The sequence below is a fragment of the Lissotriton vulgaris genome, chromosome 10, assembly GCF_964263255.1.
Source record: "Lissotriton vulgaris chromosome 10, aLisVul1.2, whole genome shotgun sequence".
NCBI classification, from domain to species: domain Eukaryota; kingdom Metazoa; phylum Chordata; class Amphibia; order Caudata; family Salamandridae; genus Lissotriton; species Lissotriton vulgaris.
In genome coordinates this window covers 696,018,961-696,036,874 of record NC_141698.1, presented here as the reverse complement: position 1 = coordinate 696,036,874, position 17,914 = coordinate 696,018,961, and the positions used below count along the sequence as shown (strand labels likewise).

At 42.3% G+C, this 17,914-nt stretch overlaps 2 long non-coding RNA genes across 2 annotated transcripts in view; both read right to left on the bottom strand.

The window, feature by feature from the left end:
• LOC147688684 (uncharacterized) overlaps positions 1-17,914 on the bottom strand; it is a 278,892-nt gene that overhangs the window by 147,494 nt on the left and 113,484 nt on the right. The gene's annotated exons all lie outside the window — the stretch shown is intronic.
• On the bottom strand, positions 944-14,402 carry LOC147688685 (uncharacterized). Its single transcript, XR_015300541.1, has 2 exons — positions 14,336-14,402; positions 944-1,036 (listed from the first exon to the last, which is right to left on the bottom strand). It is a non-coding gene; the product is annotated as an uncharacterized LOC147688685 (long non-coding RNA).

Below are 17,914 nucleotides of genomic sequence, written 5' to 3'. Positions count from 1 at the left end.
GTCCCCGTGAGACCTCCTTTATAAGAAAAGGGGGCAGGGCTTTTCTATCCTGCCCCCTTTTCTTTCAACCGAGTCACAAGATGGCTGACAAAACTTCCTGGTTTGAAGTTTTGACAGCCTATCAGATCTCAGTACGACATCAGGAGGGGTTGTGGATTCTCTGCGTTCCCTAGACAAACACATTTGTATTTTCCTTAATATTTCAAAAATTACTGTATGGATTTACACGAATTAACAAAAAGATAGCTTTCTGGACCAACAGTTACCTTTCTGCCAAATGTGGTGTAATTCCGTTAAGCTGCTCGAGGGGAAGTCATGTCTAAAGATTCCTATTTAAATTAAAATGGGGAAAACGCATTTGGGACCCCCCTTTTTTTCTCTTTTCCCACTTGAACTTTTCATAACAGCATCTAAAGTTTGTGGCAATCTAGTTTTGAACATTTTGTGAGGATTCATCAAACTACGCTATAGTTATTGGCAAATAAAGAAAGCACTCTTCCTATAGAAACTGGTCTGTTGTGTCGTACAAATGGAGTAGACAAGAATATTTTGGACAGCGGTGGAAAAATGTGCAAATACAAATGGAGAATCATAATCTCCTAAAGGAGTATATAAAAGTAAAATCTATTTATTGGCGAAAATTTTTGTTGATTCCCATTCTCAAGTTAAGGCAGCCACATTCTATCAATTGCAACAATTGCAAATGGAAGTCATGGGGTTCAGAAGGAGCATTTATTTGCAATTGATTTCAATGTTAATATCAAGTAAAAAATTATAGCATGAGAAAATTATATCAACGAAGCCATCTATCCCAGATTTAGTAAATGTAGTATCAGGGAGCACCCTAATATCTAAAGCAATTCAAATGTCATTTACAATATGATCTTTTAAATCATGTTATTCATGAAAACATATGTAGACGGGAGTCTTGATAGTCCTTGAATTTAGTTATGTTGCTTTTATTTTCACAATTAGAAGAATGAATACATGCATCAGCCCAGCCAACGCGTTTCACCGTAAAAGGACTTTATCAGGGCTGTAAAAACAATTAAATAAACATTTTTTAGAATCAACTAAATAACTTCAAAATGAAAACACAAAACTTAAGTAAAGATACAAGATAGACAAGACAACTATCAGCAAGACTAGTGTGTTCTGTCCCTAATTCTTTGACCATAAGAGCATCTGTTAATCATTAAACCGTCAAAATTGCATAAGCGACCCCCTGCCTACATACACTCTAATTTACAATAATGATAACGGTTATTTTCACGATTATTTAAGACTCCTTTTATAATAGATCTACATAGATCATGACATCAAGAAAAAACACAATGCACAAAGAATCTATACAATCTTATAAATTCTGGCTACGCCAATTCGTTCTCAATGAACTAAGAGGGATGGTAACCAGTTTCCTATAAATGTCACCTTTCAAGCTAAAAAGAAGATAGTTCAATCATGTTTGTTATCATCTACATCTTATTTCCACGCTTCTCAAATCCTCCATGAACAGATGTTATATTCTTCTAAAAATCAGTTAGTAATCTCCACAGCATACGTTTTAAGGATAAACAAAATTAATAGGCACTGAACCATCAATATAATATGTTGTAAGGTTTCTATATCTTCATTTTTCGCTGAATAATATTCATAGCTAAATACAAATAACTCACTTAAAATATGACGTAGTATCAAGACCAATAAAGAAGGCCTCCCGATGGAGAATAGTTATATTTTGTGTTGTGAATCACCTGTCAGTGTGCTATCATTCACCCAAATTAAAGCCTCAGTTTTTCGGTCTTTAAAAATTGAAAATGCAAAGTGAGCCCAGTCCGGAATCCCATTATTAAAATTAAAAAAAGGATAAACATCCAATCATACTCACTGAGATAAGAATTTCCAAGAATGGAGTCAATCTTCATTGATAAATAGATGCCATTGAATCTTATAAGAAAAATCCTTCTTGATTAATATATAATCGCTGGGGATTCCCCCTAGCGTAAAGAAGGTAAGGTCTATGAACAAAGAGCAACAGTAAGGTATCATCATAATACTCATTGCCCGAATATACACAATGATGGATCAAGTATCTACATTACGAGTCACCAGTATCTCACTGAGCTAATATGCTGAAAGATGAAATTCACCGAAAGATAGTGTAAGTTCTTCCTAATCTACGCTTGGAAGATCGAGGTCTGTCAGCAAGAAAAAGTTCACACCAGAAAAGTCTGGTCCAAATAGTGATACCAAAGTGTTTAAGTTTAGCTTATACCACATGTATTGACAAACTATCTACCCATGAATAGCTGATTCATTATTAAATTAGCCAAGGAAAAAGTTTTGCACTTCATCAAAAAAATGTTTACACCCAAAGAAAGTGCAAAGTTGCCAAAAGCGTAGTTATTACCAAAACAGTATAGGCCCTCACCTAGAGTTAATCCTCTCACCTCCTGAGCAAATGTCCTCAGTCTTTTTGCCATTCGTCTATCTGTGAGTGAGGAGATACTCCCCTTTCCAACAATACCTCTCCAATGTGTTTCGGTGATCGGGAGGCTGAAATAGCCCCACAAGCACCAAAACTGTGAAACTGAAACTACGTTTCAGTTTTGTTTTCATTGTAATGATGACAGAACGCCATACGTGCGGTTGTCATTACAATGATAACCTCGAACAGCCCGCTGGAGGCTGGAGAAGCTCTTCTCCACCACCCAAGGCAAAAAAAGGGAAATCTCTCTCCTGTCTGCAGCAGAGGGATTTTCCGTTCATGTACTCATGATGGAATGGTTCCGTCATGAGCACCCAAAGGGTTAACCTGGTATGCATCAAGTATTCTAATGTTTAGCTAAATATCACAATGAGGATCTGTTTACCTCACTGTTTTTTTTTTGCTTTTCACATGTATAAAGTAGTCAAGTTCAAAGAACATTCAAAGACAGTTTTATGCTATCTCCCTAAAGCATAATTGTAGGAAGCTGGCTCTCTAGCTAGCGTACTAAAGAGAAGTACACTGTGCAAAGTCCAGTGGGCTCCAGATTGTTTTGCAGAGGCACAAGTAGATAATACTAATGCTCTCTTTTGTGGTATTCTGGGCAAACAGTTAGGCTTATCGCAGGGTAGTGCTCAACATTTGTTGTATTCACAGAGGCAATAAATGAGACAGACACTCACGAATAATCCAAAACCCCTTTGCACATATAATTAGTATCTTTATATAAATTTTAGTCACAAAAATCAGTATGATTAGGCAGATTTGTTGCAAAAATGCAGTAGAAAATGCTTAAACACCATCAAGTATTTACGGTGATGGACAATGTAGAATACAAAGAGGTAACCTGCGTCACCGTCAAACAATTTAGTATTGCAGGCAATAGGGGAAATCGGGTGACAGGAAGGACCATTAAGCAAAGACAGTTGCAGTCAGGGGTAAAAGCCCACAGGGTTTTTTCAAGTCTTGTGCCAATGGCCACTTGGTATTGGATTTGGTTTCTACTTATTCGGAGCAGAGGTATTTGGGGTCTAAGACCTGAGTGGAATAGGCAGTTCTCAATTACCTTGCTCAGGGACACTGGATGCAGGGACGTGTGGAAATGTCCATCACCGGGGCTGGGTGTGCCAGAGATGCACCTTGGTTGGTCCGTCAATGAATGGCTGTTGTGGCAAGACAGTATCTGCCACACAGCCAATACCACCAAACAGGAAATGCAAAATCACAGAAGCAGAGTCATTTTCCACATCAGTCGCAGGTGCTGTGGAGTGCCCTCTGGCTGGAGTGAAGACTGATGGGGTCGGTGGCCAGGCTGGCTGCCATCAACCTTGACTGTGGCAAATAAAGTTGAAAAGGACCTCACAGACTGGTGGTCTTTGGGAGTGAAATAGGGCTCAAAGCATTGCTGAGAGCGAGCTACCACTTTTGGAGTACTCTTCCCAGTTCGCTGTGGGTCACCACCTTGATGGACCCAGCGGTGAGCACTTTGTTGCTGCTTCGGACTTGGCCTGCGCCGTTCCAGGGACTGATTCCACCAATCAAGGGTGTTCTCTGTCAAAGGCAGGCAGGTCTAATTGGTTTCTGGAGTATTCCTGCAGGGCGAGTCAACTTTGGTGCAGGAGTTGATGAATACAGGCAGACCAGCAGATGTTTTATAACAAATATTTCCGGGTAAAGTGAAGCCATTGCAGTGCTGGGGAACACTTAATGACGAATGTCCAGCTCATGTACTCTCAATGGCTTCCTTGCACACTAACAATTTCCCAGAATGGACATATTTATTTTCTATTTATTTATTGATAACATTTGTAAGGCGGGTGGCTACCCCAAGCGGGGGTGTCCCCGCGCTGTGAATGATAACGGCAAGAACCAAGAAGTTAGTCGCTGGAGAACAGCCATGTCTTGAGTCAACATCGGAACTGAGATTCTAACTCAATCAGTCGAATACTCAGCGGGAGGGAGTTCCAAAGTTTTGATGAAACCACCACGAAGGCTCTGCCTCCTTTTCTAGACCGGAGGAAGCGGGGGGGGGGTCGCAGAAGGCGGAGGTGGTTGGACCTGAGTGCTCGCGATGAGTGTACTAGCTTCAGCCTGCTTCTTAGATATCCCGGGCTCTTGCCCTTCAAGGCCCTGAAGGTGAGGACCAGGGCCTTAAACTGAATGCGGGCGGATATCGGAAGCCAATGACGGTTCTTTAAGTGAGGGGAGATAGAGTGGCGGTAGGGAACATTATAAATCAGCCTAGCTGCAGCGTTCTGCACAATCTGCAACCTGTGTAGGAGATAGGCTGGGGCGCCCACATAGAGGCTAATAGAATAGTCTAGGTGGGAGGTGATGGGGGCATGTACGATCGTTTTCAGAGAGTCCAAGGGCAGGTATGGCGAGATCTTATTTATCATACGCAACTTGCCAAAGCAGGCAGAGGTCACTTTGTGGATTTGGATTTTGTATGTCAGCTCATTGTCAATTTGGACGCCTAGATTACGAGCCACTTTCTCCAGAGATGGGGGGGATTCAGCTCGTGAGGCCACCACATCATCGACGGTCGAGGAGATTTTTGGTTACAAAATAAAACTTCAGTTTTGTCAGTGTTTAATTTCAAGGTATTAAGTGTCATCCAGGACTTGATATTAGAGAGGCAGGCTTTGAAATTCACGAGTGTATTGTCAGAGTGGTCTCTGAAGGTGAAAATAAGCTGAGCGTCATCAGCATAAGAGACCACTCTGACTCGGTGAGCCTCTATTACATCTGCTATTGGAGACACATAGACGTTGAAGAAGAGGGGGCTAAGCGCCGATCCCTGAGGGAAACCGCAACAAAGAGTTTTTTTATCTTTGGAAAAATAGGGCCGGCACTACACCTGTTGTGTTCTATCAGTCAGGAAGGATTTAATCCAGGCCAGAGGAGTGTCATGTCATGTATCCCTAACTTGTGCAGCCGGTCCAGCAGTATGGAGTGGGAGACGGTATCGAAAGCCACGGACATAGATATTTCATGGTCATATCTGCTCATGCAGATGACCACACATGTGATATGATGCACTCTCCCTTAGAAGAAGGGGGGCAAAGGTCACCTCTGGAAGAACATAGGGATTAGGGTGTAGGGAAAGGGAAAAGGTAAAAGAACCAAACGGTGTAAGAACTGTGTTACAACTGAGCAGCTGCCGAGTGGGGGGGCGGAGCTCTAAGTCTAACTTTACACTCCAGATTCTGAGTGCCAGTGCGCCAGCAAGAACCAGCGAGTCGGAAGACCAGGGAGCGGTCTGGGAACAGCCAGGGAGGAACGGGCAACACATAAAAACCTCGTATTAAACATCAGGTGTTCATTTGGTGCAGTGGACAAGTGAAGTGAGCGTGGCAAGTAGCCAATTGCAGGCAGAAAACACACTATGCTAAAGACATAGCCAACATCAAACCCCACAAGGAGTAGTAAAGGGGTAGCAGCAGCCTTGATCCCCAGCGTAAACTCACATTAAGATCCACCAAAAGAAACATTAAAAGAACATCAAAGTAGGCGGAAGCCGTTGGAAGCAATGAGGTCTGGGAGGACACGAAGGAACCCCCCACAAATGGTTAAAAGAAAATCAAAGACCAAAACCCCGACCTCAGTCACAGAGGATAGTGCAGCCACCACTTTAATACCTCCGATTTATTCAATCTTTGGCTCAATGAATCCCACCGGCAAATTCTCCTTTCTGAAGGACCCTGTATCTGCTATTTACACAATGCCGGCAACACCAAACGGTCTACAAAAGCCAATGTCCCCAAGCAAGGCAAGCGCACAGTCGATAAACTTGCAGATTCCACTGCCCATTTCTAACACGAACACATCAATTAGCAATGAAGCGGGGGAAACAAGTAAGAATATGCAAGTTATTCAAGAGCATAACAAGTACACAATACAAACCAAAGCTCAAGTACACATGGAAAACAAAAGTCTGGACGCAGTGCAAGAACAAGTGGAATATCCAACACCATCAGGAGTCACCAGCAAAACCATGGACTGCGCCAGGGAAGAAATCTCAAAAAAGAGTTCACCTTACAAAAACCCGAAGAAAACTGAAATGACATCTGTATCAACAGTCCCATTAACAAGCGTTATAGATTTAGACCACTCAATGGTTGGAAGCCTTCAGGTTTTAACAAACAATGACGGAAGTCATAATTCCAGCATACACAACGCAGATTATAGGGAACATCCCAACAGCCACTCAACTCCAAGGCTTGAGTCGCGCTCAAACCAAGCAATGACAAAAGCTAAAACACAAAAATCAGGGAGTCTAATTACTGGTTGGAGCACCAAAAGTTCACAGACAACAAAGGTAGTGTAACAGCACACAAAGTAAAGCAGGATAGAGAAATAAGTGCAAGTGACGCCAAGCAGACAAAACAACAAAACACATCAACAACCACTACAATCGAGGCCCAGGAAATAATACCACTCGGACATCACATAAATACCCCATCAAATCTGGAGTTACTAGATAAAAACGTGATAGAGATATTCAGTGAGTCGAATCAGGATGTAGACGCCAATGTGCTTACAGACTCATTCAGTCATAAGGAACCCTCAATAATAGAAATTTCAAGTGTCCTGGTCTTGCCGGATCCAGCAACAACAAAAAGTCCCAAAAAAATAAACAATAAAACAAATGTGGAGGGGCGAACCCAAATGACACCTAATGAGTATGCACACCGGAAAGTCCCTGTAAATAACATTCAAGCACATCAATGCCGCCAAACAGGAAAACATGATCTCACTAAAAACCTTGAATCCATAATCACTTTGCACAGTGCATTGGGCAACATACTTGAAACCTCAATAAAAACTATAAACATGCAGTCAGACAAACTTGACATTCAAATACACCTCATGAGTACAATAGCTGAACATATATCCAGCATAAACAAAAAATTGGATATCATGGTCAATACATTTGACATCATCCAGGATCAGATCCGCCCCTGGGCACCACCGCCGATATGTACCTGCAGCCCCATACTGGAAAAATTAAAAGACCTGCCATCAATACTCAAAGATATCCTACATGAATGCAAGCATGCAAATCAGGGCAACAACAGTATATCAAATGAAAGTGACCTCATTAGCTTCATCAACTGTAAAAACTCATCAACAAATGACTCAGTTAAACTCGAAAAGAGGAAGGAAGACCAAACAGCGGCAGGCACACAACAAATAATAGATCAAAAAATGAAGCAAGAGAAATCAAAAAAAAAAATATCTGACGATATTATAGAAGAAACAAAACTAATAGGGCTCAACCCGGAGATAAGGCACAACAACAGCCACAAATCGTTAGAAAAAGATCAACCTGAGCAGAACGGGGAAAAAAACCCAATTACCCATAAAGGTTTAACCAAACGCCAGAAAAAACGTGCGAGAAAAAATAGAAACCAATTGACAAACAGCTTACCTGTCAACAAGCAGGCTCTAATCAACTTTCCCATCTTTAATTGTTTAAAAACTCAATCAAAAACCAAATTTGATCTTAACGATGGGCCACATCAGCCACTCACAAAGACTAAGATTGAGCACAAAATCTTAAAGAGTGGGCGTAAAAATGATGGACAAAAAGGCATGCCCAAAATACTAAAAGACTCACTCTGCATGGCAACATCTAAAACACCGACGCCCACGGAGGGGACTGTTGATGCTACAAACTTAGCAACTTTGGACACATCCAATGTCGAGCTTGCAAGCTTAGTAACTACTTTGAGCGGCACAGACGGAAGTCTGGGAATTGAAGACTCTCAGGCCGCACAATTGAACATAAACTCAGGGAGTCCAAAATACGAACAGCAAGACACTGGGTACAATCCCCGACAAATAGTAGGTGCTCATCAAGAGGGTACAAAACATTACACAGTAGAGCACAAACAAAATGAGTATGAGGCAAACAATCAGGGATGTTATAGGTTGGTTGCTAAGGGGTTGGACAATAATCACAAAATCTCCTTCACCCCGATTATAACCCCAAGTGTCAATTACACTTCAGACAAAAAGGACAATAAGAATGTTAGGCTAGTCATTGCAAACACGGACAAGAACGTTAAGGATCAATTACAAGTAATGATCACCACAGATCTAAAATTACAGAAACAAAGAGTAGGACCTATAATCTCAAGAAGGACAGAACCTTGCCCTGCGATTGGCGCAAGTGAACACAAGCTTTATAGAGAACTAGGTGATCTAAAACAAGCTAGCCTAAAAGCAAAGGCGAAGACAAGTATACCAAACGAGCAATCACAGAACGACGCCCATTGCCAAACATCAAAACACCCAAGTGATGAGGAAAAGGACCACGAAAGATACCAATTGAGGAGATCTCGGCCGAACGATCACGCACACCTCAGCTGTGAGCAAATTAACGACACGAAAACAGCACCAGTAGGAAGGCTTCTCCTCATCCCTAATTACAAAGCGCAAGGCACACAAGACTTCCTGAATCGAGGAAATATTCTACATTTGACAATGGCGATCCCCAGTCTAAGCCACATAACATCTACTGATCTATTAGCAATAGAATTTATCACCCTCAGTGGCAACCCTACCAAGGAAGGCACCCTTGCAACTTGGAGGAATGTGGGAATCGTCAAGAAAATTCTCTCAGAATTTGCCAAATTTGAAGAGTGGGGAATCACTATCAAAGAAGAAGTAAAACCGGGTTATCCATCCCCCCTCCTCAGGAAGCATAGCAAAAGAGAAGACCAATCATGGGCAATTCGACCAGTATATTCAGTCCTGCAAGGTGCCAAGGGGGCTGAAGATAATAATAATGAACAACAGAATAGACAGAAACAACGTCCTAATTATGACTGAACCTATAGTCGGGTCGGAAAACCTGAAGGAAAGTCAATAAAACTTCTCTCTTGGAACATTGCAGGTGCAAAATGCATCTTAAATGACAGTAGGAAAACAGACTCTTGGGATATGTACGACATCATAGCGCTACAGGAAACTTGGTTAATGGATCCAATTGATGTACCAGGCAGATTATCATTTCACGTTAGTGCGACCCGCACTCAGCGTCATGGCCGTGCAAAAGGGGGACTGTCGGTCTACATAGCCACTTAATTAAACATTAAGGTATGCCAATTGGCCACACCGGCGCCAGACATGCAAATCATCAAATTGGAAAGGGTAACAGAGACCAACACTGGAACCATTATTTTAATTAATATATACGCCCATCCGAACACTACAGTTAAAAAAGATCTCTTCAAACGCATCTGCAGCGTCGTATCGAATTTCCGTCTTGAACAACCAGCATGGGAGATCATCCTTACAGGTGATTTCAACACAAATCTTCTACATCGTCCGGAAGAAGAGGACAATATCGTCACAGCTAATGAATTTTGGGGCGTCGAAACCCAAGAGATTCCACCCACAAAGAAAACAGACAAAGTGGGTAGGCAGTTGATGTGGGACCTCGAGCACTTAGGACTACGGGTGATAAATGGAAGAACTAGCCAGGACAAACCCCCTTCTACCACCTACATTGGCCCAAACACAAGCACAATACTGGATTATACCATAGTCACATTAGCCCTATTAAGATTGATAAAGAACTTCCGAATATTATGCACTTTAGACAGTGACCACTCGATGCAGCACGTTGAAATGACACTGGCTCCACCAAGACATCTACAAGCACCGATGACAGCCGGTGAAATTTCATCAATCAACTTGAAGAGATTAAGGTGGACGAGCAATACTCTACCACAAATAGCTCAGGATGCCAAGAAGCTATTCCAAACACTAACCCAAGAAAATGATCTGTGCCCAGAAATCTGGTCTGATTTCCTAAGCAAACTACCTAGGACAGGTGTCAACCAAAAAACAAAGATCCATCAAACGAGTGGGACTACACTGTCCCTAAGAAGACGCCTGCGGAAGCTCACTAGGCAAGCACAAGGCCACAATGCAAATTCAAACATTTGGCAAGCAGTGCGATCAATAAGGAAGCACTATAAGACCTTGATTTGGACCGAAAAGAAAAAACGAGTCAGCGACTTTTGGGCCAAAATGCTTCACAATCTAAAAAAATCTGACTCCAGGGCGTTCTGGCTGCAAGTCAATTCTTTGAACAGACCAAGACAAACCATAAGCATGACCTGCATCACTGAAAAGGTATGGGTCCAGTACCTGGTTGACACATTCTCGATAAAAATACAGTCACCGCCGATAACAACTGCTTCAAGAGCACCTAGAGCACCAATGAGTCCGGCTGTGAAGGGCACTGCCTGTGTTTGGTCAAATGTCCCGGGAAACCAACAGGAGGTTTCAGATCAACCACCATGGACAGATGATGCACTCCAAATACTACAAATAATAAAGAAAAGTAGACAAGACAGTGCACCAGGACCTAATGGCATCCCCCAGGCAATTTATAAGGAGGATCCCCACTACTGGGCCTGTAACTTCAACCTCCTATTCAGGGCAATAAACAACACTAGTCGGCTCCCTGAAAGCTGGAGAGGGGCGATCATCAATCCAATCTATAAAGGCGGAGATCGCAAGAATCCAGCCAACTACCGCCTTATAGCACTTATTGATGCGGAAGCGAAATATTACGCATCCCTGGTATTAGCTGATCTTGCTCAATGGTCCGAAGACAATAATAAAATTCCGATAAATCAGACAGGATTTCGCCGTGGCATGGGTACTGCAGCAAATACAATGGCGCTAAGCTTAATAGCGGAAAAAAGCCTTCAAAATCATCAGGCACTCTACACCTGTTTCATAGACTTTAAGGCGGCGTTCGACCGGGTTAGTAGGCATCTACTCTGGTCAAAACTGAAGCAGCAGGGCCTGCCGGATTCAATCCTAATTCCTATAATGGATCTGTACACTAACACCTGGATGCAGATAAAGATTGACAACGGAAAGCGGCTAACTCGGAAGATCAGCACTTATGATGGTCTCAAACAAGGCTGCGTTCTGGCCCCACATCTTTTCAACTTATTCATGGCTGACATGTCAACAAGGCTAGACAAGTTCAATGCTCACCCACCGCGGCTGGGAAACCTACGTTTAACACACTTATCCTATGCAGACGATGTGGTCCTACTTAGCCAGACCAAAATAGGCCTACAGCGTCTCCTACATGAACTGACCGGTTACACAAAACAGAACCTGCTAGAAATAAACAATAAAAAAACAAAGATCATGGTAATAACAAGATGCCGCAAGCCTCCACCTATCCTGGAAATAAATAACAACAAATTAGAAGTAGTGGAAAGCTATAAGTACTTGGGGATCCCACTGGACAAGCGCCTCAATTTCTCTACACATCTCAATGCCATGGAAAAGAAGGGCACTGCCTTGTTGCACGCCTTTAGTACCCTAGCCACCAAACTTAAAGGCCCTCTATCTAACCCTCTATTAACCGCAATGAAAGCCAAGCTACTTCCAACTATAGCGTACGGAAGCGTGTTACACCACGGAAAGAGCGCACACCTAATAGACAACATTCAAACAAATGTCTACAAGCGCGTATTTGGTCTACCACACAATGCATCACCTGCGCAAGTGCGACTCGAATTTGGCCTTCAGTCTCAAGTACTGCTGAAAAAATATGAGACTGTTACATTTTGGTATGGCATCTGGATGAACCTAGACAATGAGGTCTACCGTGCAATGTGGGAATCAATACATAACAGCCCGAATTCCCAGTATGCCAAATACCTACGACAATCCATTGAAACCACTGAACTAGCAGCACTTTGGGAAACCAAGCTTCCTGTACCAACGTTCAAACAGGCAGTAAAGAAGGCAGCCAACAGGCACTCATTGCTTAATGACAAGCTAGCCCTGAGCCATCGCTCACATGCCTGGATGACCATACAATCATATAAAAAGTCCATGCCAGCAGCCTACCTGGAACTCGCATTCTCATCACATATCAAACATAAATACCTTTGCCTAAGGATGGGGAACCTGCCGACCAATGCCGATCAACCCAATTGGAGAACCCCAGTGACCAAGGAGTGCGACCTATGTGGCGCAGCAAAACAAGATTTCATTCACTTGATCTGCATTTGTCCCGCACTGGACCAGGAACGCAGGAACAGGCTAAAAGCGAAGTTTGTACAATATGGTATTCGCACTTGTCGTTCCGCGATCATACAAGTCCTGTGTTCCAGAGACCCACAGTTGATCTGCAGAGCAGTTAAATTCATCACCATCTTTGAGGAAAAGAGAGGAACTTTGGTAAAGATCCAATCCATACCCTGAACATATAATACTTGTGTAACCATTCCCTCTGTAACTGTCTCCTGAACTTTAAACGTCATCTTTTTTTACTTGATTTTAACTTCTAATTCTGTATGTACCTCCAGTTTAGTTTTATTACTCCTTGTTCTTAATATTACGGCATTTTATTTTTTGTAATGGTTTTTACTAACTATACAAATAAAGAAATTCACTTCACTTCACTCCCCCTTAAGACTGTAAGACCTGCAATAGGGGTGACTTACCTAAATATCATGCAGTGTCTGTGTGCATGGCACACATGGAAGTGTGCCATGCCGACTCTTCACTTTTGTCTGCACCCAGACACGCAGCCTGCCATGGCAGCTTGCAAGGTCTTGATGAGAGGTCCCTAGGGAGGCACAATTCGTACCACAACCATGGTGAACCCTCTTCAGTCCCAATGACCTAGGTACCAGGGGTACCTATTACTAAGGACTTAAAGAAGGCTGAAGCTGTGCCAACTGTGGAACAGTTTTAGGGAGAGAACACTAGTGCCGGGGACCTGATTAGCAGGAACCCACACACTCTCAGTCTAAGTAGTACCAGATACCAGGCAACAGGTGGGGGTACTGCAACAAAAACCTGTTTTCCTACAATAATACATGGATGAAATGAAGCAGCTTAGCAATGATGATGGACGTGTGTACTCATTACCTGGGGATAGTATTGTTGTGTTAAATGTAGTCAAATAATGTAAGAGAAATTCAGTGATATGACTTTCTCTGTTTCATTACATTTTCATATTATCGGATGCAACCAATAGTTGGAGGGTCCATACTCTAAATATGACCGACTAGGCCGACTAAGGGGAAGAGCTATTGTGAAGGAGCAGTATAAGTTTCTGATGTAATCACCTGAAGAGTGTAACATAAAGGGGTGATGGTCTTCTCTTGGCCAATCAGGTCCAGAGGTTACACTAGGGTGGTACTGCTGAGATTATTGTCCACTCACAGATGAAGCCATGTTCCGATTATTAAATGGAAATGTACCTAATGTATCTAGTAAATTAGTGGTAAAAATAGTGATAGATGTTCCTAAATGATGGACTGCGGAGAGAAAGATTATGGCGTGCGCAACCTTTTTTTATCAGATCCAATTTGTTGTCATCTAGGGTTGTGTTAACGGAAATGAAATCATTTAATAACAGTCTCGTGATAATGCTTTGTCTGTTTCAAATGTGTTGTACAGTTAGATCAAACCAGTAATGGCGGGGTGAAGACTGTTAGCATTACAGTAAGTGGCACTGGACTAACTATGGGACATAGCTATTGAGATGGAGCAGTCTAAACAGCTGACAATCATCTCAGCAGTGTATTGAAAATGTCTAATGACCTCCTTCTGACCAATTTCAGCAGCGATCACAGTCGTGTGGTGCAATTTCCAATACTCTTCTATTCGTATGCAACATATTCATTTTATGTGTAGGAAAATTAATTCTGTATCTTTAGGAGCGAATGCATAGCAATAGTGATAGTTATTTGTAGATGGAGGAGCTGGGGGTAGGTTGACTAAAGTGCGTACAAAATGTTTTTATCTGGCTCATTGCGCTATAATAGTTTATTTAATACTTACAAAGCGTAGTTTATAATGCTCCAAGTCCAGTATGTATGGTATCATTGTTGAATCTCCAAATAGGAGGACATACACCCTGGCGAAAGGACATAAACAAGAAAAGAGATAACATTAGTTCCATTTTCACTGTGCATCAAGGCTACATACTATTGATAACAAGTGAACCAGCAAACATTATTTACCACTGCCTAAAAGAGTTCCCACGAAGTTGATTGACATTTACACATAACTTGCAGCAAGTCCACCAATAGTCTCATTTATAAACCGTAATGAAAGTGAAATTGGCAGAAGTTCTTCCAGGGGGAGACCAGGTTAATTTTTGTAAAAGACAAATTCACTGTTGCAGAAATGTCCAGAACATGTTACACTGTGGCGCATGCTCTAAATGCAATTTCTGTTGTTCATGAATCAATCGGTGATTATGAAAAGCTCCGACAGAAAAGTGTCCTCTTACCTCCCCCACCCTCCAACCTACACCTCGTGCGCTAACCTCTTTCTAGTCAGATTCGAAAGCCCACATTGTACTTTCACTGAAGAGAGACTAATTAAAAGTTTAAGGAGCATGCGCGGGTTAAACTCACATCATCTGCTAATTAACCGCTCCATAAATTAAGAATATTTGACGAAACATTTTTTCTGAAATAAAATATACTACTTTTATAATCGATAGTGTTACTAAAATTGAACGAATCCACATTTTATTTGATTGTAAAGTTGAGAACACGTGACGTGGGCACAATTTGGTCCTTGTTGTAAAATGACACGGCGGTGGGATAACTAATGGGGAAGCGCGTGAACCATTTACTTAATTGCCATTTTCCAGCTGTTGCCATGGGACTGCGGCCTGCTGGACTTCACTGGAGAGTGACAGTCTAACAATCCACACACTGCACTCTTTCAGGCACCCTGAATGGTCGTGAAAGAGGCCGAACAGGCACCATTCAGAAAACATGTGATATCTGCTCAATGCATTACCTTTTATCCGCATTTTCCAAATTGCAGTTAATTTAATTCTAAACAAATGTCTAAGGGGGGTACAAATGGGGATTAGAAGGAAAAGAACATCTTGAGCTCTAATGAGACGGTTTGTGAGGCGAACAATACATCGCTTTCTTCTGGTGCCAAGATGTCCAGACTCCCGGCTTCTTTTTGGGGCTTTATTTAGACTCTGTATCAACAGTGACAAATCGCAGCATCAGTTATTCCATCGACGGGACATATAATGCGTGTTTTGTATACCGGCCTCCAGTATGTATCGTGGACTGTTTATTAGAAAAATCTAGAGATTCTCCAAAAGTTTAGAACGTGGATTAAATTGTATTTAAGAAATTTATCTTGCGGGCCGCGGCCTTAACTTGAAATCCAAGGCATTGTCCTAAATTCCTCCCCAAGAAGTGATTGCCAACCTATTAAAGCACTGCAGTAGCATGTGAAATAATTACATTGTTGGAAGCAACCAATTCAGCAGCAGGTGTCATCTACTCATCGCCCTCACAGGTAATGTCTGGAAGATATAAGCGCCTCTCTATTTCCACAACACTATTCTTCTTGAGCATAACATTCGAAGACATTTTCCATTTTTGTTAGTGCTTACTGCATTTCCAAACCAAATCAGCAAGAAACTTGCATTTCAGAATGTTTCCTTGTTCAAAGTAATTTGAAGTGTGTGGCTCTCACAGGTAAATAAAAAACAGCACGTCTCTAAAAATTTGAAAAAACATCCATCAAGGATAGAGTCTCTGCAGTTATCACATTACTATGAACTTGTAATTTATGCAGACCAACAAAAAATAAACTTACACAGTGTGAATGTACCTTTGGGAATCAAGCCCAATGTGCTCACCAGATCTGCAGGAAATGTCTCTGGGTGTTCCTCATTAATACTTATGTACTCATATCCTAAGTTTTATAAATACAGACTAAAAATACTCATGCAGAAGTTACACCTGCTTACTCAAATAGGATATTTGTAAGTATGCAATTCTACTTAGAGATCGGACCCCTAGTTTCCTCAACCTATGGTAGAGACGTATTTCTAAAGTGATTCTGAATTTCATTACAAGACGGAGGCTACCATTATCTATTATTCCTTTCATGCCAACTCCATGCAGCCCTTAGAAGTAATATATCGTAAAAGGAACAGTTCTCGGACAGAATCCTCTTGACATAGAATAGGAATAGACTGCCTCTTTTAAATGCGGCTCCACGCAGAGAAGTATCTCCATTTTTACACCTTCTGTTTCTTTTGAATGATTGCTTTTCTTACAGTTAATGTATCCTGATATCCAATTTACGGAAACCTTCTCTATTATGTATCGCTGTGGTACCTTTGATTTACTATTATTTTGTTGTATCCACTTAACCATTCACCAGCTGACTGTGACTGCCACTGACTGGAGCTATCCAAGTACACTTCTATTGGCCCGGTGTGTTTCTGGGGAACCCCTCCGCTGGCTCTGTTACAATTTGCTTCAGCGGGGGGCATGCTCTCATAATATCCAGAGCTCCCCACCTTTCAGTGCAGCCGCGTAGAAGGAATAACCTCTGTGCCCCGCATATGTGTTCCCAATGTTTCCCCAGAGCATCTCGATACTGCGGGTGCATTGAGGGAATCAGCTCTGTTTGCCGCAATTGCGGTAGACAAGCATTTTCCACTTCGGAAAGGATCCGTCCCAACACATTTAGTTTCAACAGGACGTATCAAGACAATCATTAGAGGAATTAACAGGGCTACAGCCAATTACAGACCAATGCCCTACGTGCCTTACATTCTGCCATTTTAGATGGCGATTGGCTAAGCAAAGAACTCATAGCTCGAGACATGGTGACATCAGGGAATTACTGACAGTTACGGCGTATCAACAATCAGCTGCCCAGAGAAGGTTTAACACTAGGTTCACTTCGGAATTGGGCATGGACCACACTGTTTTTATCCATATCGACTGCCTATTTATTCTTTCCAAAGAGATTTTGGTATAGTTTAGTGCCATTTACTTTTAATAGAGAAAACAAAGGACGGCTAAAAAAAAATATATATATACCTTTTGCTACTAGTAACTTAAAAATATCCGTTCTGTCTGACACTGAAACTGATGAGCTTGATGCCCCTACTCCTAATATAAATGAAGAGCTAACTAAAAAAATCATACAACACAAGATGCGCACTTATGTACGTGAAACTTTATACCAAGTTATGTCTAATAAGCGGTCCTTAATTGCTGAGGAGGATTGCGACTGGAAAGGGGCGACCATTCGGTCCCCCCGAACGTATGGTTGGGTGCCTCGATCCTCCCGGGAAACCATTTTGGGCGGGGGGCGTGTCTCGGCTGGTATGCCCGAAGCGGCGTAGCCGGGGCGCGCCTTTTCCCGCCCAAGAGGGGTTGTCCTAGACACCTACACCGAAGACCACGCCCAGTAGGCGTACCGCAGGAGGGTCCCCGCCCTTCCGCAGACGGATAAAAGAGCGGGAATCCGAAGAAGCGTCCTCTTGTTCCTTGGCTCTGAAGGCTGCACCCACTCGTTGCTCGTGAGCCCTCGACAGAACAAGCAGCAATTTTGAGAACTTATAATTCTTGTGTT